Source organism: Grus americana, chromosome 12 (assembly GCF_028858705.1).
Source record: "Grus americana isolate bGruAme1 chromosome 12, bGruAme1.mat, whole genome shotgun sequence".
In the NCBI taxonomy this organism is placed as follows: Eukaryota; Metazoa; Chordata; class Aves; order Gruiformes; family Gruidae; genus Grus; species Grus americana.
Genome location: NC_072863.1, coordinates 7715850 through 7739797, shown reverse-complemented (window position 1 = coordinate 7739797; position 23948 = coordinate 7715850). Strand labels below are relative to the sequence as shown.

At 42.5% G+C, this 23948-nt stretch overlaps 1 protein-coding gene across 6 annotated transcripts in view; it reads right to left on the bottom strand.

Annotated features, from left to right (window-relative positions):
• The window catches only part of FGF13 (fibroblast growth factor 13), a 261574-nt gene that overhangs the window by 119724 nt on the left and 117902 nt on the right, over positions 1-23948 (bottom strand). Inside the window, exon 1 of one of the 6 annotated variants that reach the window (XM_054839782.1) lies at positions 20107-20121. The exons of 4 other annotated variants lie outside the window; for them this stretch is intronic. The gene's annotated coding sequence lies outside the window, so the exon portion shown is untranslated. Of the gene's footprint in view, positions 1-12549; positions 12567-20106; positions 20122-23948 lie in introns of those variants that run through there. One more of the 6 variants, XM_054839783.1, reaches the window with a different exon arrangement.

Sequence of the window (23948 nt, the reverse complement as noted above, 5' to 3'; positions counted from 1 at the left end):
TCTATTCCCCAAAGTAAAAAGAACATGCCTTTATCAGGATATGTAATTATACACGGTTCCTTAGAGCAAGGATGATAATCCAATGACATTTGGCTTGATCATAATTTTCAATGGATAGAAGAGTAGATGTACAAAGAAAAAGCACATTAATCCTTTTGATGGTTTTCTTGTAAAACAGCAAGTCATTTTTTAAAGTTGATCTTAGAAATCAATACTGCCATTAATAATATAAATGATATGCAGTCTGAAATGTTTTCTGAACGGGGTCAGACTATTAAACGGTAAAAAGATAAAACATATAGCATACAGAAAGCTCCAGCTACCTCAAAGTATTACATTACCAGAAAGAATTGAAACACTTTTCCACTATCTAAAATATGAAGTCTTAATAACAGAGATAGTGAGATTCCTCAGCTTTCAGCTTTAAGGCACAGATCATCTCTCAAGAACAAAAATTAAATGATTTTTCAAAAGACAGTCTCTCTCCACTACTAGTTATTTTTAGTGTGATGCAGAGATATAAAACCACAGCCAAAATGGAGCTGAGATTCTCCAACCCCATGGCAAATAAAATAATAATTAAAAAAAAATTCCAAGCATCAGGAAAGTAAAATTCCGACAATCAGGAAAGAAACTATTGATAGGCTAGTCTAAAACTATTGATGCACTAGCAGTTTGTAAGTTTATATGCTTCTAGAAGCGTTGGGCATTAATTCAAACAATTTAACTGTTTCCTAAATATCTGCCAACATATAATCATTTGAAAAACCTGTCAGATTTAAACATGGATCCCCTCAAACAAATATTATCCTCTTGCACTTTCACGCACTTGATTTTTTCTCGCCTATCAAGAATGGTACTAGTCAGAGTCATATCTAGGTGATAAATAAGTGATTCAACTTGGTAGTCTTTCTTTTCACAGTGGGCAGTCACCTTCTTTCAAGACCTCATTAATTCACAGGAGACATTTTGCACCTTGGCTGTTGTTGCTTCATTAGACTACACGCAGCGTCAGTAACACGCACTAATAATCCATATAAAGTGTCATTAAAAGGGATGCATGAGCTAATAGGAAAGCACAAGTGGTTCAAAAAAGAGCAGCAGGTCAATGGAGCACAGGGCCTGGGTTGCTATATAATTGCTCCCTTAACAATACTAGTTTTACTTTGGCTCGTTTGAAGGGTACGTAAGTGTTCATGAAACATACTGACAGCCCTGAAACTGAAGGGCAACTGCTGGGAGTAATTACTAAGACTCAACACCCAAGATAAGCTGAAGACCAACAAGCCCTGATGGGTCACTCCTCCAAGCAGACACCACGCAGAAGCTGCTGTTGCAGGCCTGTGTAAAGCCAGAGCAATCTGCGCGTAGTGCCACTGACGTCAACAGTGCGGGAGCCCTACGGTGCATCCCTCTGACATTTACAGGCATAAAGGATAATGCGCGCCATGAAACATGAATAGCCAGCAGAGGAGTGAAACGCACAGCTACCTTCTGCCAGCAAGCTGGCTGATACACAGCAGAGCACGCCCCGCTGTCAAAAACTCAGCTTTGGGCAAAAGGCATGTCCCTGGGCTGGCCCTCTGAGAGGCACAGCCCATCCTGAGAAGTCCCATCGAGCTCCGGGAGCTGAGAGAACTGCCCATAAAGCTCAATGCTGCGTGATGCTGGGCTGCCACTTCACTGAAAAAAAAAAAAAAAAAAAGCAGAAATCAGGCTTGCAGCTGCTAACCAGGGTCTGCAGGGGAGAAGGAGCTACTGGTCATTACCCAGAGGTATGGCGTAAGGACCTATGCTTCTAGCCACTGGGCTATGATTTCTCAGCTTTTGTAAGCTCAGAGGGCACACACAGCATCTGCAAATCAACTCCACAGACTGATTCCATTCATCAAGTGTTTGGCAAATAGTTGCTTGACATCATTAGGCAGGTCCACCCCTACCTAGGACAAGCTCACTAAAACAGGTGGAAAAGATATAACTGGTCCCTTACCAGTCACCTACACATTCATATCATCTACACACAGATTTATTTAAATGCAAATAAGCCACAGAGAGAACCACACCTTCACTGAAGAACATGCTGAAATCAACAAAAGTGCATCAGGTTTCTAGAATCCAGGACAGCAGGTGTAAGTGAGCCTTGGTTTTGAGGACCATCATAGCACTGACATCTGGAACAAACCCTAGGAACCACAGCTCTGATAAAGCCTTAATGCTGGAATGATGTATGGATAACTGAATTGATGTCAGTGTTTTGAAAGGAGCAGCTAAAACCTTTTCTTAACATGATGAATGGCCTCAAGTCAGGCTGAGAATTTATTACAAAACTAGGAAAACCTCCTGACCCCAATGCCTCCTTTTCCCTGCTATGATGACAGCCAGACACCTTCATGGAGATGCTGAAATCACAGCTACAGGACCTCAATTACGGGTCCCAAGAACCAATCCGGAAGGAAGTTTCAACGACACAGAATCTAATGTAAAAAGCTTTAAAAACCTGATGACGTCCATTTTTGATGACTAAAAATAATCAGCGCACAACCATGAAAGAATCATTATTAAACAACTGTGAACAAGCACTTTGGAAAAGGGAGAAATATCACCAGGAATCTGCTATGATTTTGCTAATGGAATAAAAAACACACTTAGGAAAGAATCACACATACACCAGAGTAGGAGAGAAACAGTAAATTTTAGGGAATTAACAAAAATCCAAAGCAGTTTTTGCATACTGTGCTATGTAGAGCAAAGGACAGTGTTTTCACTCAACTGTTCCCTCCATTACAGATTCTGCTAATTTCAGGATCTAGATATGCTTACACTCGTCTGTGTAATGCACAGATACACGAGCTAGCTGTAAATCGGCTAATTTGGGTAGTGATGACAAGCCAGCACCAAGTTCAACAAGGGCAGCAGCAGAGCCACGAGAAGCCTGGCAGATGCCCAGCTTCACTCCATCATGGGGATGCTGTTCTCAAGAGCGGTTAGAAGAAACCTTCACTGAGGCACATCTACATTTCCTTGGCCACCTTCCTGAAGGCAGATGCATAGTCATCCTGCCAGCCTCCAACATTCAGCTATGCCTCTGTTGTTATACTTTGGCAGCTACTCACCCTAACGTACTCTCCATCCTCATGGGTAAAAGACTTCACTGGTCTACATTTCCATCTCCCCATGAGTAAAACAGGGACAAGAATTCGTATGTCATGGACACAGGTGATTAAGATACTAGTAAAGAACTTGTATATTCTCAGCTGGAAGATGATAATTAAATACTTCATGGCTTTAAAAAAAAAAAAATTAAAAACATCCTTTTTCTTCCCCCCACCCTCCCCTCATAATTTGATGGAGAGACCAAAATCACAACAACTGATGTATACATAAGAGGAATTTGCTCAGCAGTTAGCATAAAATAGCTGCAGTAACTATTATGTTTCAAAACATTCAAGTTGCTAAATATCACTCTGTAGCATATTCCTTAGTTTTAAAAAAATAATAATAATTTCAATAACAAAAACTTACTGACAATAAGCCAGTAGGAAAAAAAAATCCTTCTTCCTATAAGCCTTACTGAGAGAGAGGAAAATGATGTTTAGGATGACTGCCAGCACCAGGATGTTTTTCAAGATAAAGTCAAACATGTTTACTTTATATAAACACATCAGCTAAACACTCTGCTGGTTTGTGTCTTTCTTTTATGTCCAACTGCATTTCAGTCCCATCTAGAATTGCCACAAACCGTAACATCAACCTGTCCACAGGCCTTGGCTCAGTTTCCAACTGAATATTCTTTGATATAATTCAGAGTTTAATAAAGCTGTAAGGAAGCATCATCCCCCACCCCAGTTTTACACGGAGAGACTTCGGCTCTTCTAGCTAAAGGCTCTAGTAACCATTGGGTAAATACGTATTGATATCCAGGCAAAAGAAATCCCCACGTTCCTGTTAGACTGTTCTTGTATGTATGACACAATTTAACACAAAATTTTTATACTTCCATGGATCCATTCCCTCCTTGAATGACCTTTTCAGGTCATTACCTGAAATACAAATTTCCTCCCTCCTCCTTCAGTTCCCTTACTTTTCTTGGTCTCATTAGTTTTACATGCGGTGAGCCCCAGGATACTTACACTTGCAATAAATTACTTTTTCTGGCATTTCAGAAGAACTAATGCCATAGCTCTACACTAGATCTTCAAGCCATGAAGAGCATTAGAGTGCTTCTTAAATCATGCATCCACAAAGTGAAGAAAATCCCCCTCTTTGGCACAAGGGAGCAAGTTGTAAAAAAACATTCCCCCAATACGAATCTTTTTGGAAAAATAAGAGCAGCAGCACATGCCTCACCGCTGCAGCCTGCCAGGCCGTGCTGTGAAACGAAATGGCGATGCTCATGGAGCACCTCCTCCATCCTCTGCCTCCTCCACCCACAAAAAGGAAAGGTCACGAGTGAAGTGACCCAGGCCCCTGGGGCCGTTTAGAGTTATGTAGGAAATGTCTTTTCCCTTTTAGAGAAAACGTTAGGATATCAAGCTGCTTTCAGCCCCTCACAGGGACAAACTGAAAAAACCCTCCAACATAACTTGTTTCAAGTGAGTGCCTGCAGGACAGGGAATGAGTAAGAAAGTGGGGTATTTTTCTGTAATAACATTTTCCCCACTGAAGCAGCTGATGAGAAGCTCTCAGGTATACATGCAATAACAATTCCCTTTGCTTCTTTTCATTACTGCTTTGTTCTCTCTCTAATTTATTCTATTTGAAGGTGTGATTTTTGTTAGCCACCTGAACAACATAATGAACTCAGGGCACAAAACCACTTACAAGTTAATTAAAAAATAAAATAAAATTCTATTCTAGGGTTGTGATAAGCTCGAATCCTCTTAATGGTAACACAGTCTATCCATACCATTTCCCTGTCCAGCTTTGCCAAAATCCCGATGAAGGATTCTTACCAAAGAGCCCCGGCATTTCTGAGTCACCCAGAAACCTTACTTTCAGCTTGCATCTGTGTGCTTGCAACTTTGAAGTTTGTTGACTCTGACTTGCAATTTTCACAATGAAGGCAGATATCACAGGAAATACAAGCAGCCATATTCTCTAATTTTTATTCACAACAAACCGTTTCTGAAGTCCCTCCTTTTGTCCCACTCCTTTCTCCCCAGTGCACCACCAAAACCAGGCATCACACAAGAAACACTCATTCAGTGTTAAAAACCAAAACAGCAAAAATACCTTGTGGAAGACATAACTTTTACCTTGAGTTTCTTTAGATGATATTTCAAAATTAAAACTCCACTCAAAATGAAAACTCTCATTACATCTGGAGGCTGCGGCTGGATGGAGGCCGTGATGGATGACAGCCTGCCAGCAACACAGCAGCACAACTCCTCTTACTGGGAAGCAGTGCCTGGTCTTTTGTTCTCAAACCAATACTATAAATTTCCTCTACAGCAACTATTTATCTGTGCTTATTTTTGAACTGATATTAAAAGGACAGTTGGTGTGCATGAACAGAGCATAAATTTTGAGACAGGCAATAGCTGTCTCTAAGAGTTCAGACACTTACAGTCTTGGAGAAGCAAATTCCTATCCAATGGAGAGCTTTTACTACTTGAACTAATGATTTTTCAAACTGCTGATCTAAATTAGACTGCAATTGGTTATTAGGAGTTGAGGGTTTTAGGATTCAACAGTATATGGTCTATGAGCTCTCTTCTGTGTCTGGTGGGAGACAGAAGATAAACTCCTATTTATGGCATAAATGTCACAGGAATATTTAAAATTCACCATTGATGTCCAAGAAATACTCCTTATGGTAATGCCAACGACCCAGCTCCTGCTGTAATTACCATGTAAGGCAGAGATTCTCAAGCACTTACATAGGCAGGAGCAGCCTGGATCTCAGCATTTACCCAGCCCCCGGGGAAGGTTCCCCATCCCACATCGAATATCAGTTTTTGCTACCCCAGCGGCAGCTGCAGCCAACCACGCTAACTCGAAACTCATGCAAACAGCCCCAAACTGCTGCAGTCACAGCACAGGCTGCAGCATTAAGGACCCCCAAAGTTTTCTGCCAAATCCTAATCCTACTTGGGGGCCTCATTCCTACATGGAAATGAAGCAGTGAACAGAAATCCCCCCTGCAAAAGGCTGCGGGAGGAGATGGAGTGCCACAGTCCTACTCCCAGGGCTTGGTCAACCAAAGCATAATGTCCAATCTGACTCATCAAATGCGACACCTTCCCTCGCAAGAAAGTAGGAACAAACTCCACCTAAATCTGTTCCAGTTCATCCACAGGTGGATTTTTCCTCTCCAAGAGCGAGCTCCTCCCTGCTTTAGACAGATCATCAGCAGTTATTGCACAGTCCCTTCCAATACACTCAATAAAATCCTTATTAGAGAACCAGGAACAAAGCGAGCCAAAATGATGTGGGTAAAACTTGCTTTACGCAAAACATTTAATTCTGAATTAATTCTTAAGGTTTGCACAACCCTGCCTTCACCCCCACATCTAAGAATTTCACTGATGATTTTAGATAGTGTTTTTATTTTCTGATTTGAAGCTACTTTCCATTGTGAAATATCTTCATTTTTAAAACAAGCAACTATTGTCTTCCAATCAAAATTGAAAGCCTGCAGCCCTTTTGAACATGTTTCTTTCAATATGTGTAGGAATTTCTAAACTTTTTGTTCTGCTGAAAAATTCTGAAATAGGCTCTCTTTGGGTCAACTACACAGAATAATTTTTACAGATCTTCCAAAAATATTTGCACAGAACATTCCTCCTTGACCTAAAAGAGTAATTGGATTAACTGCTAGCAGTAATAGGCTGTTATCTTCTAAAAAGACTAGCCAAGATAAGGCTGCATTTAAATCCTTGTGCATAATAAAGACAATGACATCCAACATCAAAAATTTGTTGATAAATTCTGCTAAGAGTCCATCTCTTCCTTCCCCTGTGGAAAGGGCACTAATATTTCTGCACATAGCCTTCTTTCCTAGCTATTCCAGGCATCCGTCTACTACCAAACAGTGCTTGATTAACTCTAATCTGGCCACTATTCAGTGGTGCAGCTGCTTATAACCGTGATCTTACTGTGCCCACGTGCAAGAGCAGGGTTTGGGAGACCTGCAGTTTCCCCTCCAGATGCTGCTAGGCAGTGCTGTCAGCCTCCCGCATCCGAGCTGTGATAAAGAGAAGATCCACGCTCCTGCTCATCGAGGGCTTAGTAACATCCACAATTTACTCTCCATTGTGCAGACCCACTGTCTTTCCCTTCCCAGCCACCAGGATTTGCAGTTTTGCTATGCAAGACGTGTGCCCACTCTTATTTAGCTCTGCAGCTCAGTTCACCACTTTGCGGTGCTTGCCACTGAATGAATAAATATTGCTTCCCTGCCTACTCTGAGTGGCTTTCTGCTTTTCCCATCTGCTAAAATAAACGCAAACTGGCTGCTTTCCAAACAGGTGGGTTGCTCCATGCACCACAGCAGACAAGATAGTAATTTACAGTGTACTATTCATCTTTCTGGAGTGTGCGTATCAAGAGCAACAGGCACACAGACCAGCGTACAGCAGAGATGTAAGCACGCCAGAGGGTTATCAGGGACACTTCATGGAGAAGAAGGGGCTGGCTCAAGGGAGGATACCGAAATGGCAGCTTGGCCAGCTTCAGAAGATAACCCATCAAATTGCACAGCCACCAAAAGGTGTTGCATCTTCAGATCAAGTTCTGGCTGCCACCTAACGCACAAACACGCAGCCTGTGGATCAACCATTCCTCTTTCTGCTGCAAAGACGCAAGTAAGGGAGCCTTCTGGATGACAGGAGAAGATGGGAGGCAGCCCCGGATGGAAACGAGAGCTTGCTCACACCCCTCACTTACCCCTACCTAACCCAAAACCCACTCTGACCAGCTCAATGCAGAGAATACCTCGGAGCCACACAACCCACAACACTGAACTTGTGTTTCCCTCCATTGAGAAAGGCTGGGAGAAAAAGCAAGGAATGACACCGTTTCCAAGAGAATATCCTTGCAGTGTGGTGAAAATCAGGCAAAGCAGAGGAGGAGGTGGCAAGAGAACTGCTAGAAAGGTCCAGGGATGAGTGGGAAGCTAACAGGTTTTGAGAGAGCTGTAGAGAGCTATAGTTCACTACTTATGAAATATTAGAATGCTCTTATGCAACGTAACTTTAATAAGAATTTAATTATTAATCTATCCCTATTTGGAGCTAAGAGAATAGTTTCAAATGACACAGGAAGTCAAGACAAGTGAGAATGCCTGTAGCTTTTTTCCTTCCTATTTATAGAGCATCTATTGACAACAGAAGGGCTATAAAAGGAGACATAAATTTCCCTAGCGGTGAGGAGAAAAGAAAAACAAAAACACAAAGAAAGAACTAATAGAAATCAGAATCATCCTGGAAGAGCAGAACAAGGAATAGAAGCCTGCAAAAGGCAACAAAATCATCAAATAAAAAACTGCATCCTTCTTGGCAATCTGAAAGAAGGATCAGCCATACCTCTTGGGGAACAGGAGACGAGCAGCAGTACAATAGACTAAGACTCTGTTCCAGAGACTCTCCACTACTGCAGCTCTTGGGCATTTCACTCGGAAGAAGGGGACGAGAATAGAAGCACCATTCATGAAAGGACAGGTGACACCTCCCAATTATTTGCCTCATTTACTGTGGATTAACAAAAGGAAGGAGGCAAGAAATGGAGTGTTTTAAAATTCAAACTCATTACAGCAAGAGCTGTTCTGAGAAATGGCCTCAGAGGAAATCTTTCAAAGCAAAGCACAGAAAACTAATCAGCAGGAGCAAAAACCCTCAGTGTGCCACAGAGAGGCGTGCAGCATGTTCCCACAGCCTGGGGAAGCTCAGACCCCTGGACGCTGCCCTGGTTCAGCAGCCCTGCCGAAAGGGGCGAGCGGCTCTGCCAAAGCTATGCACGTGGCTGCTGGATGGACAGCAGATTATATCATTTCAGAAAAGAAAACAAACCATATACCTAATTTAACCTGAAAACAATATTCCTCTTCATATTAAGGGTGGAAGTTATTTTCAATAGGTTAAAAACTAAGCTTAAACAAACTGAGTCTCTGTACATACAAGCACACACGTACACAAAACATTTTATTTTTAAAACAGTCAAAAGAAAGTCCACAATTTTCTCATATTCTTTTCTTGGACTAAAGCCTTAGTTAAATTCACCTCCATCCACAGGTGGATGCAACGCCAAAAAAATTTCCAGTAAGTTATTCACCCTGAAAAATACTATTCAACTGTAGTCTCAATGGAGCCATTCATATGACCAAGAGAAATCTCTGCCTACACCGTCATTTCTATTTACCAGAGTATTACCTACTGCAGAAGCCACTGCTGGAACAGCTTCCCCAGCCAGCCAGGGGAAAACTCTAACTTCCAGGTTGCTGACGCTGTGACTGAATAACGGACCTCAAATAATTTGACAATTAGCCAGCTTCCCCTCAGCATCCACCTGGCCTGCGAAGTGTTAAGTCATTATATCCACTTGAACAGCATATCCACTGAGAATGATGTGCAACAATATTCACAAGACTTCCTGAAATAAAAGAACCACATTTCAGAAGCCTTCAATTGACACAGGTATAGCAATTGTACTTGAAAATGTTTTTTCCCCTCTCTACACTTATCTAAATCCCTTTGGACATTACATACATCCATGTGTAATTATGCTATCACTGTTACACAGTGTAGCTACAATGCACTTGCTGCATATACACAGAGAGGTTTTGCTTTTCACTGTTAATCAATTTAATCAGCACTGAGTCAAATTAGCAGAAGATTAAACTACCTGTTTTCCTGTTACTGTCCACCTTAATGATCACGCTTGTAGAGTCCAGCTACATGTTCTGTATATTGAGATCATTCTCAACTACCCAACAGCTTACTTTTGTACAGTATTGTGGTACATCCACATAGCAGGCAGCACATCCACTATATACTAGCAGCCTAACTGCACCAGAATGACATTAATTTTCATAAAGCATGAGTTTAAATGTTATATTATTATCATTATTATGTTTAAGGTGGTATCTTTCAATTCACCGAGATAGCTGCTAGACCATCTGAAAGACAAGGCGAGAGAGGTGATCAGTGCTGGGTCACAGACAGTAGGAAGGATTTCGCTACCTTGCTGTAAACAGCAAATGTGCAGCGACTTGGCTAACGACACTGACCTGACAGATCAGGGAGCACGCGAGGAGGATTTTCACTGCTCATTTATTCCAGCTTGAACAGGCAGAAGCTCACAGCAGAAATTGGAGCTAATGTCACCTCAGTGAGCACGAAGCCACCAGCTCCTCCCTCTTCAAGTGGACTCTGCAGGGAGATGTCTTGGCAGCCCTCCTCCTGCCCTGCAGGCAGGCGGTGGATGAGCAGGACCTTCTTGGCTCCCCAAAATGGAGAAGCCAACCTCCCCCAGGTGTGCACAGCCCAGAGGTGGTACCGAGACAGGCTGCATAAACACGACATTACAAGATTGTCTGGTTCCTCCCACTGTTTTAAGCTGTCTTCACTCAGATAGGAGCGCCAATGCCACACAGCCGCTCATTTCACTGAGCCGGTGCGTAGTCAGTGAGGGAAGATAAACCATGAAAGCTGCCACTGGTGTAGCTTAGAGTACATTCGCAATGATGTCTGCGTGACCCTAGGTGTGTTGAGATGGCTGTGCACACAACCCAGAACACAAAAGTGCTGGCACTCTACGAGTAAAGCCCGATCGGAAAGGAATTTCAATACTATGTGTTTGCATACTAGCAAAAAAGAGTTAAAAACCCAAGAGGTACTGTGCTTAAGCCAAACTGTAAATAACTCATCTGAGTGACTGTGGCTTAGCAGATCGCTGGTCTGCTCAAAACAGCCCGGCCAAGGCCAACATATCTTGCAGTTGTTCATGACTGAGTGACGTGTTGTCACCAATGGGAAGGGCACAGCAACAAGGTCGTAGAAAAAAAAAAATAAATCTTTTACAAACCAGCACACATTTCCAAACAACTTAGCATGAAATTCAGATGTTGCTACAGATGATCTCCATGCCCAGGTGGCTGCCGCTCCCTGAGCTTGCAGAGCTACTATCCATTGCCAGCCCTGGGAGATGGCTCTGCAGCAGGAACTTCTACAACACACGTAAATGTGCACTCATGAACACTCAAGCTGCAATACACTATTTGGAATTAATATTTTCAGAAATCAAAAGGCAAAATGATCAAATAAGGCTGTTCTCTTAAAGCAGAAATAACAGTGGGGTTTATTGCCTTTATATATATTTTTTACACTACATTGCGTAATATGCTCACATTGGTGTTCAGCACTGTAAATGACATAAAAAATAACCCAAGGCAGCAAGCACAGCAGAGTTCTAAGAAAAAAATCATCACATTTCACATTCCAGTGCATGAAGTGAATACTGCAGTCCTCTAGCTTATAACAGTAGATCAAAGTTAGCAAAGACAAATGTCTGTCTTAGACAAAAATATATTATCTCAATACTGAGCTATAAATTAGCATCCAGTGTTTAGGATGTAGTAAGTAGTCCTTATTTTAGCAGAAGAAAAAGCCACTCTCTTCAAACTCAGTAAGGACATTGCATACTGCAGATTGGAGTTGGGGATCTGCCTCTGGGGATATCACAATCACTTTTTGTACTGCTTTGAAACCATCCATATTAGAGACAAGTCACTACTTCATGTCGTTATCCTATTTATGCCTACTGGGCCTTTACATAGCTCAAAATAAATTAAAACATTTATTCTAGAAGCTGGTTCAACAACTTTAAAACATGGAAAGGACTTTTTCTTGCTGTAAATGTCTGGAATTTGTGGATTCACATCAGCTCTAGTTAAACAGAAAAAAAAAATCAAGAAAAGCTTCAGAGCAATTTGCAGAGGCTGAATATTTGGCCCATACAACTGTCAAAACAAGTGCTCGAGTACGTTGGTCCTGCAAACACTCATTGCTGAGCATTGCGCTGCTTCGGACAGTTCAATTTTGCAAACCGTGTGCTCAGCAGTATTTGCACAGCTCCTAATCACCAGTGGTAGGAGTCTTTCTATTGCTCCTTGCCCTGTATGCCACATAAACGCTTCCAGAATTTTTATTATTAGCCCCCACAACTCCACTTGCATCTTAAGTGACTGCTGGAGAACACAAAATAAATTTTTAATGGGTTCTCACAGAATTCATTTAAGAAGTGAGGTCTTTGCAGGTTGAAAACAAATCCACCTTTCCTTTTACTTTTGAATCTACTAATCTGTAACTTCCATGTTACCAGCGTACTCTGCTCCTGAACTGAAATCCTAAAGAGATTTTTGCAAAACTTTATTAGCATTTGAGTCTGCTTTTAACAATTCATTTCACACCAGAAACACAATTGACATGGGCTAACGTGCTCGCTGTCACATGCACCAGCTTGCCACCACACTAAGGAGAAGGGGATAAAGACTGCAGATAACAGACGTGCTATCCCACCACCCCCCAAGCCCCCATCTACAACAGGTCCTACCTCTCACTGCCTTGGCCTTTCGGGGTCAAACCCATGTGAAACCTTCTCTGGAAGGAAGAAGACAGTGACTTTGAACTGCTTCTCCTTGTCCTGAGCTGCCATGCAGATGTGGGCTGAGGCTGTCCTGGGTGCCTGTGGATCTCCAGGCTGCTAAACACAGTGATCAGAGATGACTCACTGTCACTCTCACATACATTAAACGGTTCTGTCAATTTTCTGACTTGAATTATTGCTGTAATCGTTGTGTCTCACAGCTGAGGAGCTGACACGAGGGCTGACTCAACCACTGGAGAGCTCCCGCAGCCATGCTGGGTCAGGCTGCTCGTGACGCTAGGGCTCAGACCTTGCCCTTACCCATCAGAAGTCATTCTCTCCCACCAGGTAAGACAACAAAAGAGAGCTTCCCTCGGCCATATCTGACAGATCTGTGCTGAAGTTTCTCTCCAGGAATGCTTTGCATATCATATATTAATAGAGTCTGACTAACAGCTTCACATCATGTCTAGACAAAGTGTCCCGCTGTGGGCAGTTGCCTGGAAGGGCACTTGAAATAGCTGTGGGTGAACAAAACAGAAATTGTGTGGAGAGCTGACATGTTGTATGTTCACTGCATCTCATTTATTTATTCTCAGAAAAGGGAAAATAATGGGAATCTAGCTGAAGTTTTAGGAAGAAAGAGGCCAAAGCCCCAGTATTCATTCCTTTCAGTAGATGTCCATAACCCAACCACCTAGAACAAAGAAAATAGCCAGAAGACAAGAAGTGAAGTAATTAAAAGTTCCACAGAAGCTTTTTGAGGGTAAAAATGTAAACAGGCAGAAGTTGCATAAACAAGGTGTTTAAACAAGTGCTCTCCAGTGCTGAATTACTCTCCTGAGCCCAGGTGTACTCAGCAGTGTCCAGCTACACCCTGGCTACGCTCTGACAACACAACTTTTACACAAGCATTAACCAAACTCCTTAGCACCACATACTCCATGCAGGAAAAGGACTGTCAACACACAACATAAAAGCACCACAATTGCAAAGTCACAGTAAACTGATGCTGGAAACAAAGAACGGATGGTAAAGTATTTATAGCCCACCAGAGAGTCTCTACCACTTCTCAGCAACCACAGGAGTTTGCTTGCCCTTGCCGCGTTTCTTGTTAGGTGAACACTGCGTCTAGATGGAATATTGCATCACTGCTTTCCTTCATTTAAATGATCCATTTAAATTGAATGCATTTAACTCCCTTTCAGCACCTTTTATTATCCTCTAACACGCTGTGGCACAATTACAGCTTTAAATATTTACTTGACATTATCTCGCATCTGGCAAATGTATTCTGATGCTCCCAAGTAAGTTCCTTGCAGGATTAAGTTATCCACTGGTCTTTGCATAGTTGTGATGGATCCCATTTATTTTACCGCTGCAATTCTCTCTGAATCAGGCCTGCAAAGTCTAAGGAGTTTTCAAATGATTATGTTATGACAGATGAGATTTGCAGAAACCAGACTAATTTCTAAGTTAAGTCTTTTTTCCTCCAATAGGATTTCTCAGTTTCTATGCTATTCAAACCCATATGAAAACCTGGCTATTATTCTGTTAGTGCTGTCAATTTGTATGCATCTTCTCAGTTTGTTCTCTTTCTTATTGTTAATTAACTATTTCATATTGCAAATTCCCATTTTTAAGATAAGGTGCTGTTGTCACAATAGTCCTGTAAGTGAATCATTATAACTATAATGCTTTCATAAATAACACATTACAAGACTTAAAATAAATATTTTTTTACAGCTGTTGCAACCCAATTGGCCTACGTGTAATAGAAATTGTGCACCCATGAAATTAAACTGGATAAAAAAAAATTAATTTTCAAAGGCTTACTTCTCTGAAAAAGTTATTGCATCTAATTCTTTTTGGGCAATGTTATTTTCTTTTTGATCCTAAAATAGAAATTAGAATACTAAAATAAATAAAAATGACAGCCTCTGGGTAGAGAACTAAAGTAATGAACAGCAACCGAATTCCACTGAAGGCCAGGCAATCACAGCGGTGGGAAGGAGAGAGAAAGGGGAAGGAGGGAGGAGAAAAGCAAACACACAAATAATCTGCTAATGAACCTGTGGCGGTATAACAGCATTCTCAGACAAGTCTTCAGTAAAACTTTTTGGAGTCAACTTTTCCATGAATTTCTTCATGCGAGTTCACAGACTCTTTCCCGAGGATCTGGTTAGAGCTTCATGCAGCAGCCCATAAGCCTGCCCAGGAGCTCCAGGAGATCAGAGCCATCTGCAGCTCTTCAAGTGCCAGAGTCCACCCCAGCTCTGCATCCTCTGCACTGGCCCTGCAAACCCAGCGTGGGCAGAGCCAGGGCCCAGGGAGAAGCAACAGAGCCCTTGACCATGCCTTCTCCCCAAAGGCAAGGTCAGGCAGGAGGAAAGGGACCACAGAAAAGGTTTTCTCCCTCTTCTGCACAGAGCGAGGGCAGAAAGGTCTGCATGGATCCACATCCCAACTCATAATATTATGGTGAGTGGGTGAGAGGCTGCTAGGATGACACAATTTATCCTCACTGCTGGCAGCAACACACCCACACTGGAAGCCAGCAACCTAAAGGGCCTCAAAAGCAACAGCACACATCTTCAGGATGAGAATTAAAAAGCAGGGTCCTGACCATCAATGATCTCCATGCGTTTTTGGAAGACAGGGCAAAATATCAAGTGTGGTTCATCACTAATTTCATCTCCACATTCCTCCCTCCTGGAAGAGACAGCAAATGCAATTATGCTTTGATGGGATGTCACCAAGCCTTTGCAATTAATAAATCTGTGCTCTTAAAGAACCCTCTGATAATGGAGAGCTCTGCGCAGACTCCTGGACAGATCTGAAGAGGCTGGTCTGACATTTGCAAAGGCTACAGCAAGTGCCTGTTGCTGTGCTCTTCTCTCTGCCTTTGCACAGGTTTCCACGCCCATAGATAACACACAATTGCTCATCTCCTTCTGGTAATCACCCCCATCCCGCTGAGAACACGTACCTAAAGAGCAACAGTAACAAACAAAATCCTACTTCACTGTAAGCTTTGGTTGGGTTTTCACAGTCCCATGAGAGGCAACAGGACTTTAATTTGATCACAAAGCTCATGTGTAAGTTAAGGAAATCTATCTATCTGACTGATTACAACCACAAAAAAGGCCAGGCACCTTTGATGCAGAACAGTTGTGAACTGGGCACCCTATGGTGCCGGCCTGAGCAGCACCAAGAGTCTGCACAGCCTGCCCCTGCCAGGGAGTCAACGTGGATGTTCCAGCACAAAGTCAGGAGAAGATTTTAAATGGTTCTATCACCTGTTTTGCTCCAATCCAACCTGAAAGGACTAAAGAGTACCCTTACTTTCCCCACACTCCCCTTGCTCATACTTCTCCATCTCAGACATGCCGCGGTGGGAATCACCTTGCTGCAGGCAGACTCTGCTCCGCGTGCGTTCCTACAGCACCGCACAGACTTCTTTCTTTCCATTTGTTTGCCATGAAGAAGCTAAAGCAATGACAAAATGCAGGGTGGGAATTGTCCAAGAACAATGTTGTCACTTTCCACAAAAGTAAAAATTCAAAAGGGCACTTTTTCCCCCCAAGTTGAAATAATTAGACAAGTCCACATTTTTTGGCTGACCCAACTTTGTGTTTAGTGAAACACTGTAAAATGTTTACCTGATTTCTCCTGAATGGCCTTTAAAACACTGGCAGTTCAGTCTGCTTAGCCAGCACTACACACAGAAAGCTATTAAAACCTGATCCTTAATAACTGATCTCTCATAGCCACTCAGACCGATGCCACAGAGCAGTAACACGACATGTAAGAGTTGTTCCCGCAGCATGGACAACTGGACAACATTTAAATTTCCTTCATACCTAAACCAGTAAGATTTTAATTTTATTTTTGGCTCACTCTTTATCACAGGACTAAAGTCCTGGTCAGATAAGGCTTTTTTTTTTTTTTTTTCAGGCTATCCAAGGCTCAATCACCTAAATGCACACGTCCAGCTCACAGCGTTTTGCTGCTGCTGCTGGCATATGGAGAGTTTAGATGAAAATGAGCAAATACTGGGTAAAAACTATTCCAGAAAAAGCTGACTATTTATGGCTTGTACGCAGAAACATGACTGGCAAGTGAATGCTTTAGGTAGAGATAAAAGGAGTGACAGAAGAATAACTTCTATTTATGCAGCCTACATTTAATGAATGCATCAACATTTGCAGATGATTAGGGCTAACCTAAGTACTTTGTTGTTCCTGTTGCAATTCTGAAGGGTTTGGACTTTATTTATTCTTTTTCTTCTTTTTTCCTCCCCCCATAGTTGCACCTAAATATAATTCTTGGCTTTGCAAAGGCCTATTTCCATTTATAGAATCCAGATGACAGGCTGGGGACGATATTTTCCTAGCTGAGGCATCTGCCTGCTTGACAGAGGGAGAGATAATCACATTGGGTGAAACAGGCTCGGCGTCTGTGACAAGCTTAAGATGTCAGAAATGAGAGCATCGCGTCTTGTCCCTCTGGATATTTTTTTCTTGAGAAATTTAGCCACATCTCATGTGAAATGCAGCCAGCTTGCAGTGCTGCTCTGCCGCCGGCGACAGAGAGGGGGAGGAGGGAGGGAGGCAGGGGACCGTTTCACTTCTGAGGCTGCCACAGTTTCTATTTAATTGCTTGCTTATTTATTTAATTATGGCAGCAACAAGAACTTCTGGTCAAGCTGCCAGCATGCTTTCCCTGAAACAATTCGCTGCTCTGAAATTGCTTTTGCCGGACAATCCTGCTTCCCTCCTGGATCTCCACCAGGAGCGGCCAAAGCACAGAGCAGCCCCATCTTCTTCTGCATCCCCATCAGGAAGCAGCGAGATGTCACAGCTGAGTGGAGCCACCTTGCCCCAAGGCAGCAGAGGCAGGAGGCCCAGGACACAAAGGGCTTGTGAAGGGACTGAGTCTGGAGAAGCATCTTCAGGTGGATTGAATCCTCACAGATACAAATGCCTCCATGGCACGTAACTCTGCCTACCGGATCAGCGCTAACCCGACAGCACTTGCCCCCCCTCCACACTGATTAAGTCCTGCTTTTTAAATTATAGATCAAATGTTCTGCAGTCACAGATCAAATTAGACAGATCAAGGTGCTACTTTTCTTTTGAGACAGGCCATTAGATGCTGCAGAATGCCACCAAATGAACCTTTCTGAAAGCAGATTCCTCCTCACTCTCACAACTTTTTCTTGCCAGATACTGATGTAAATGCTCACAAATCACAGAAAATTTCTGACAGATGTGCCACCTTCAGTGGAATATACAAGAACAAGGAGGCTTTTGGAATTCAAGAATAACATTAAGCCATAAGTGATTGCTTGATGCAGATGACTGTTAGTATAAATATTTTAACTAATGTTCACCAGGGGATTTTTTTACAAGGAAGGATGTTTTCCTTGAATTGATTTTTAAGCTACTGTTTTGTAATAACTTGCACTATATCATGAAAAAGCTCCTTCAGCCTGTCCTAACAGGAGCGCAAGTAGTACTCTTCACAAAGTTTGGAGCTAATGAGACTAAGAAAATGCATTTTTTTTCCCAACATTATTTCCTAAAAAACTCAGAAATGGGCCCTGACTCAGAACAAATGAAAAAAATGTCCCAGAAAATAAACCTGCTGCAACTATAAAATGTTCCTTAAATCCAACACTTCCCTTCACAGCAAAAATACCAAAAGCAAGAAATGCCAATACGTAAAACATATATAAGGTGATACCGTAAGAGTTTCTGCAAGGGACATACATACTCTTTAACAAATACAAGCTCTGGTCCAATACAGTTACTCAAAGACTGTACAGTAACCAACTAACAGACAAAAGTGCTCCTTTTAAAACATTTACATCAGGCAACTGATGCTAGCAGACAAACAGTGCTACAGACAGCAGCCGGCTATTATTTGACCAGCTATAGTCTATTTACTTTACTACAAGGCTATATTTATTGTGTAAATGCTACCACAGCAGATGAAATTCCATCTGAATTGACTGAAGCCAAGGTAACAAGTCTCCCCCCCTGCGATGCATTGCCCACTCTGTTTGCCCAGCGCTGCTGGTCACATCGCTGCAGAAACCCAGGAGGACCAAGGCGACAGCAGAGGAGAACAGAAATGGCAGCAGCAGGTTTTGGAGAAGAGCAAGATGATGCTGAAAACCAGTTTCTTTTCGCCAGAGCTACCTAAATAATGCAAAACTCTAGATTTCTCCCCAGTCCTTCCCTACGGTAGTCACAACTGTTTCCCCTGAAGGAGTCCTTCTCCCTTCTCCTGCTTTATTTTGGGACCAACGCTTTTGTCCTGTACTATGGATGCTGAGACATAACAGACTCTCACAACATTTGCCTTGTTCTGACACTTACCTAGCAGCTTCTGCAGGAAGAGCAAACTGCTGTACTGCCTACCACAAAGATTTCTATAAACAATATATTTTCACCTCCTTGACTTTTCAGTGCAATGCTTTAGAGGTTAATCTGACATCTGCACAGTACTAGTGGTCTATACTCACTGATTTAATTACAACTTTGTCAACTCATTATGGCTAAAGGAAAAGGTCCAAAATCTACCCTTGGAAGCATGCATTCAATTGCTACTCCAGTCCTCCTCCTCCAGGCCAAGGGGATTTAAGTTCAAAGTTCTACAGTTGTGAAGATGAAGATGTGAAATATGTTTGAAAAATGTACCAACCACTTTTCACACTCTTCATCATTCAGCAAAGAATGACAGCAGAGGCCTTTGAGGCTTCTAGTCCTCCTCTGCGATACAACTTTTTAAGCTCTGCTCTGTTGTCTTCTACCTTGTCCATTTAGCTTAGGCCAGTGAGCGCGCTCACTGTAAAGCGTGAATTATGCGCGGCATGCAATCGATGGGGGAACCTTTGCTGTGAAACACTGGGGCACCAACAAGCCAAGTGCTTAAAGAAAAACATCAGAACTGAGAATATGGTCAGCTTTTTCATTCTTCTTTGAAGAATGTGGTCGATTAACCTTGGTTCTAACACGCAGCTGTAGTGTAGGCACCTGAACAATAACTTGTGAATAAAAGGGAGTTTTGTGTGCTTGCTTTTTACTTGAAGAGGTTATTATTTGAATCTTAAGACTTCTAGCCAGCAACAACCACCACCTCTGCAGGCAAATGCACAGGTACACATGAAACAGTTAATGTTTGACAAGTTGTATTACAAAAGATTTCAAATGTGTCCTTGCTGTATCACTAATGTCCGGGAAAGACTGCTGGAGTGACCAGAGTAAGAACAGTGTAAAAATTATTTTGGTATACATATCCTACTGGATTTTATGTTCTGGTTTGTACTTTTAACAGTTGAAACTGTAGAACATCTCCAGCCCTTTTTAAATTTATAAAAGGCCTCCAAAAACAGGGAAGCTCCATGTATAAATTTTTGTGGTAGGATAACTTCTCATTTGCAATATATTTAATAAAATCAATTCAAAACCATTCAGTACGGATCAGCACATAGTAGAAAGCTGTACTCAGGATTACCTTGAATGACAAGTGGGAAACGCTCTTCAAGAAAAGCTGAAAAATAATAAAGGAAAGCAAATTGGCAAAAGAAGAGGCAAAATGATCAGACAGCAAGGGCAGACAACCTCAAAGACAAACTTTCCAGTTTAGATATAGCATACGTTAAGTGGCTCTATGGCTGCCCAGGTTCGTATGCATTACATGAAAATGGGGTGTCCAGGAAGTCATACTGAGATGCTACAGTCCCATGGAAACAATCCCTTGTGCTATACAGGGACTTCTCCCTGAACTACAGTGTAGCTTTTGATCTCCATTTCTTCTCTTGTTATCACAGTTAAAATATTTGGCCCCACAAAGATGGAACAATTTTATTACTATTAAAACATGAAAATAACAAAAATGAAACCAGCCAACAGCAATCCTATATCCCTCCTCTAGACAAGTCTAAATGAAAACCAGTTTTGATGAAGTTACTTAAACTTTTTTCCTTTCAGACCATTCCAGCATACATTGCTGGTTATTCTAACCATGACAGGTCACCTAATTGACATTAAGTGCCATTTTAAAACAGCCTCCCACCCTTGAGACAGCCACATTTCACAGATGACGTCTGTGGTGGCGGATTTGTTAGGAAATTTTCTTGGCCAGGTTCTCAGCTGCTTTCAGGTTACACAGGGTGCATCTCCTGAGGGAATTGCTTTCAACTGGTTATCAAAGGAGGGCCCACCTCCATCCTCCCCACACATGGAAGCATGCTGCCAGAAGGCAGGAGGTGTCGAGGGAAGGGCAGTACAAGAGGACAGGGGTTCTGCCTACATTTTGTCTCTCCCCTTTCCCTCCAGAAAGTGCTATTCTTCCCAGCAACCCTATCAATAAAAAAAAAACCAAAACCAAAAACCAAAACAAAACACCACACAAAACCACAGTACTCTAAGCTGAAGGGAATGGAAGAAAAGCAACCTTCGAAACCATGCTAGATTTTGGGGTGCAAAGACTTTTTTTCTGAGAGAGGCAGGCAGAGCAAGTATGTATTGCATAAGCACAACAAAGTGCAGAGGCTTGCTGCAAGTCAGAGAGCATAGATGCGTACAGGTGAAACTATGGGGACTCTAGTGAAAGGTGACAAAATGTTAGAGGGGAAGCGGTGGAGCATTGATTTGAAACATTTGAGCGGTAAACTGTTACAAGAGCTTGGAAAGCTCTGCATGCCCTTACTAGACAGAAACAGTCCTAAAAGATGATTCACCACCTGTTTTACTCTTCAAACATATCACAGCCAGTCCCTCCTCCACTACACTCCCTTTGTCTAGTGCTGTGGGAAGGGAGTTGATGGCTATGCTGAAACCTTGGGATTCCCTGATGGTTCCCAGGGCTCATGAGACTAAGCATGTACCATACACCCTCCCCTCTGCAAGGCAATGAAACCACTACACACAGTCTGGTAGGGAGCTGTGATCGAGTCTAAATTATCAAAGGATTGTGGATCTGGTATACACCACAGTACATAGTTTAAATGCAAATGGACCTGCTGGTGCGAGTCCAGAGGAGGCCACAAAGATGACCAAAGGGCTGGAGCACCTCTCCTATGAAGAAAGGCTGAGAGAGTTGGGGTTGTTCAGCCTGGAGAAGAGAAGACTCCGGGGAGACCTTAGAGCAGCCTTCCAGTACCTAAAGGGGGCCTACAGGAAAACTGGAGAGGGACTGTTCACAAGGGCATGGAGTGATAGGACAAGGGGGAATGGCTTTAAACTGAAGGAGGGGAGATTTAGATTAGATATTAGGAAGAAATTCTTCCCTGTGAGGGTGGTGAGGCACTGGAATAGGTTGCCCAGAGAAGTTGTGCATGCCCCATCCCTGGAAGTGTTCAAGGCCAGGTTGGATGGGGCTTTGGGTAACCTGGTCTAGTGGAGGGTGTCCCTGCCCATGGCAGGGGGTTGGAACTAGATGATCTTTGAGGTCCATTCCAACCTAAACCATTCTATGATTCTATGCCTTTGACCCAACAGTCATAGAGGCTTAAACCCAATAGTTAGGGAGGATGTTATATCCTCGCTGTGGTCAGACCTACTCCTTGTCATCTGCCAACAATTTCACAATTAAAACCAAGATCATGAAAACGCTAGTAAGCCACAACTGACTTGCCCATTGCACAGCCAGGAACAGATTGGTAATCTGTATCCCAAGTGTATTTGCATACTGGTTTTTAAATAGTTTGACCACCCAGGTGAATGGGAAGTTTTAATAACTATCAGCAAGTCTCAGCATGCCATGCAATCCATGGTATAGCTCAGATATTAAGATCTGTGCTGGAGACTCACTCCCTGGATATCATGAAAACCCTGCAAAACAATTACAGAAGCAAATAAATTATTAAGAGAAAGAAGTGACAGCTCTGGGAATTGATGCAGATCCTGGTGTGAATCTAGGTTGTCACTGACAGAAAGTTATTGTTCAGTAGGTGATTGGTAATGCATAAAAAATGAGAGTTTGGTCCTATTTTGAATACCCTCCCAATCAACTACCGAAGGAATTAGCAACACAAGTTACCTTCAGAGTTTTGACGGCTGTTCATTCCTCCAGTCTGCTTGAGACAAACAACGAAGCCCAGCTACCTCTGTCCTTATTCTGGCTCAGAAGTTGACCTTCCAGCACCCATCCTCTCAGCTGCTTCGATGCCAGATATGGAGTTTCCTCTCCCACCTCCAAGGTGCACTGCCACCATCTTCTCCCCTCCTCCAGGCCCACTCCATGGGCTGCACCCCTGGAAACACAGCCTGGCAGCAAGCAAGGCAGAGCCCACCTTGCACCCACATGCTCCTTCCTTAAATTGGTTTTCAGTTCTCTTACATCTGAGTAAAATTAAAACTTGCAAACTTCTACTGCTGTCCTTGGCACTCTGACATCTATGTATTTTCTTGTTTGTTTTTTCTCCTTTCACTCTCGTTCTCTGCATCTGACACAGAACTTGTCAGAAAGGACATAAGTGAGAGAAAGCACTTGACAGAAGAGGAAGGAAAACATCCAAATTTTTCTACAGAAAAGTTTCCAGCCCCAGATTCCTCCTGTTTTCAAATTTATTTTTATTTTCTAATTGAAGTCTTTCCAAAAAAACAGACACTAGCCACAAAGCATTTCTTAGTTGCAAACCTAGGGAGTTCTGGAGCAGAACAAGAGACAGAGGAAGAGAGAGCAAAACAATCTATGTCAGCTCCCTGCAAAATCAGTAGAAATCTTTCCATCTAACGTAACAGGCCTGGCCTACGCTCCCAGAGTGCAAACCAACTGGTGAACTTCTGATCTGTTGCAATACCAGCTTCTTTCACCTGGGTAATTTGCTGCCGCTCCTCCCTCCCTCTCCTACATGATATCAAGTAAGACAGCTCATGTAAGGGCAGAATGATGGTCTGTCAAGATGGAAAGAGGTTGTTATGAAAACTTATGTCACAGAGATCAGCTGTTCTCTCTGGCCTTACAAGAGATTGCTTCATATGCAGCAACAATGTCAGATACTGTATCGGAGTCGGGGCCGGGGAGAGAGGAGGAATATTTTTGCTAACATTCAAGGATGGAAAGAATGGAATAACCCAGGAAGACTCCTTGGGTTGGGATGTTCACAGTGCTCCTGGAGTTAATGAGAAGCTCGTATTACAGTTTATACGTAAGATGAATCTTTAATGTAACATATCAGCTAACAAACATGAGACCAAAGACCTTGAGATGAAAAGAGAAATCTGCATGTCTCCCCTCTTCAAATATTAATGACATGATTGAACTTAACAAAACCAACCTGAATACTCTTGGGATGTCACATTCATACCAGACAAGTATACTTCCAATTAAAATTTGCATGTAAAAGTTCA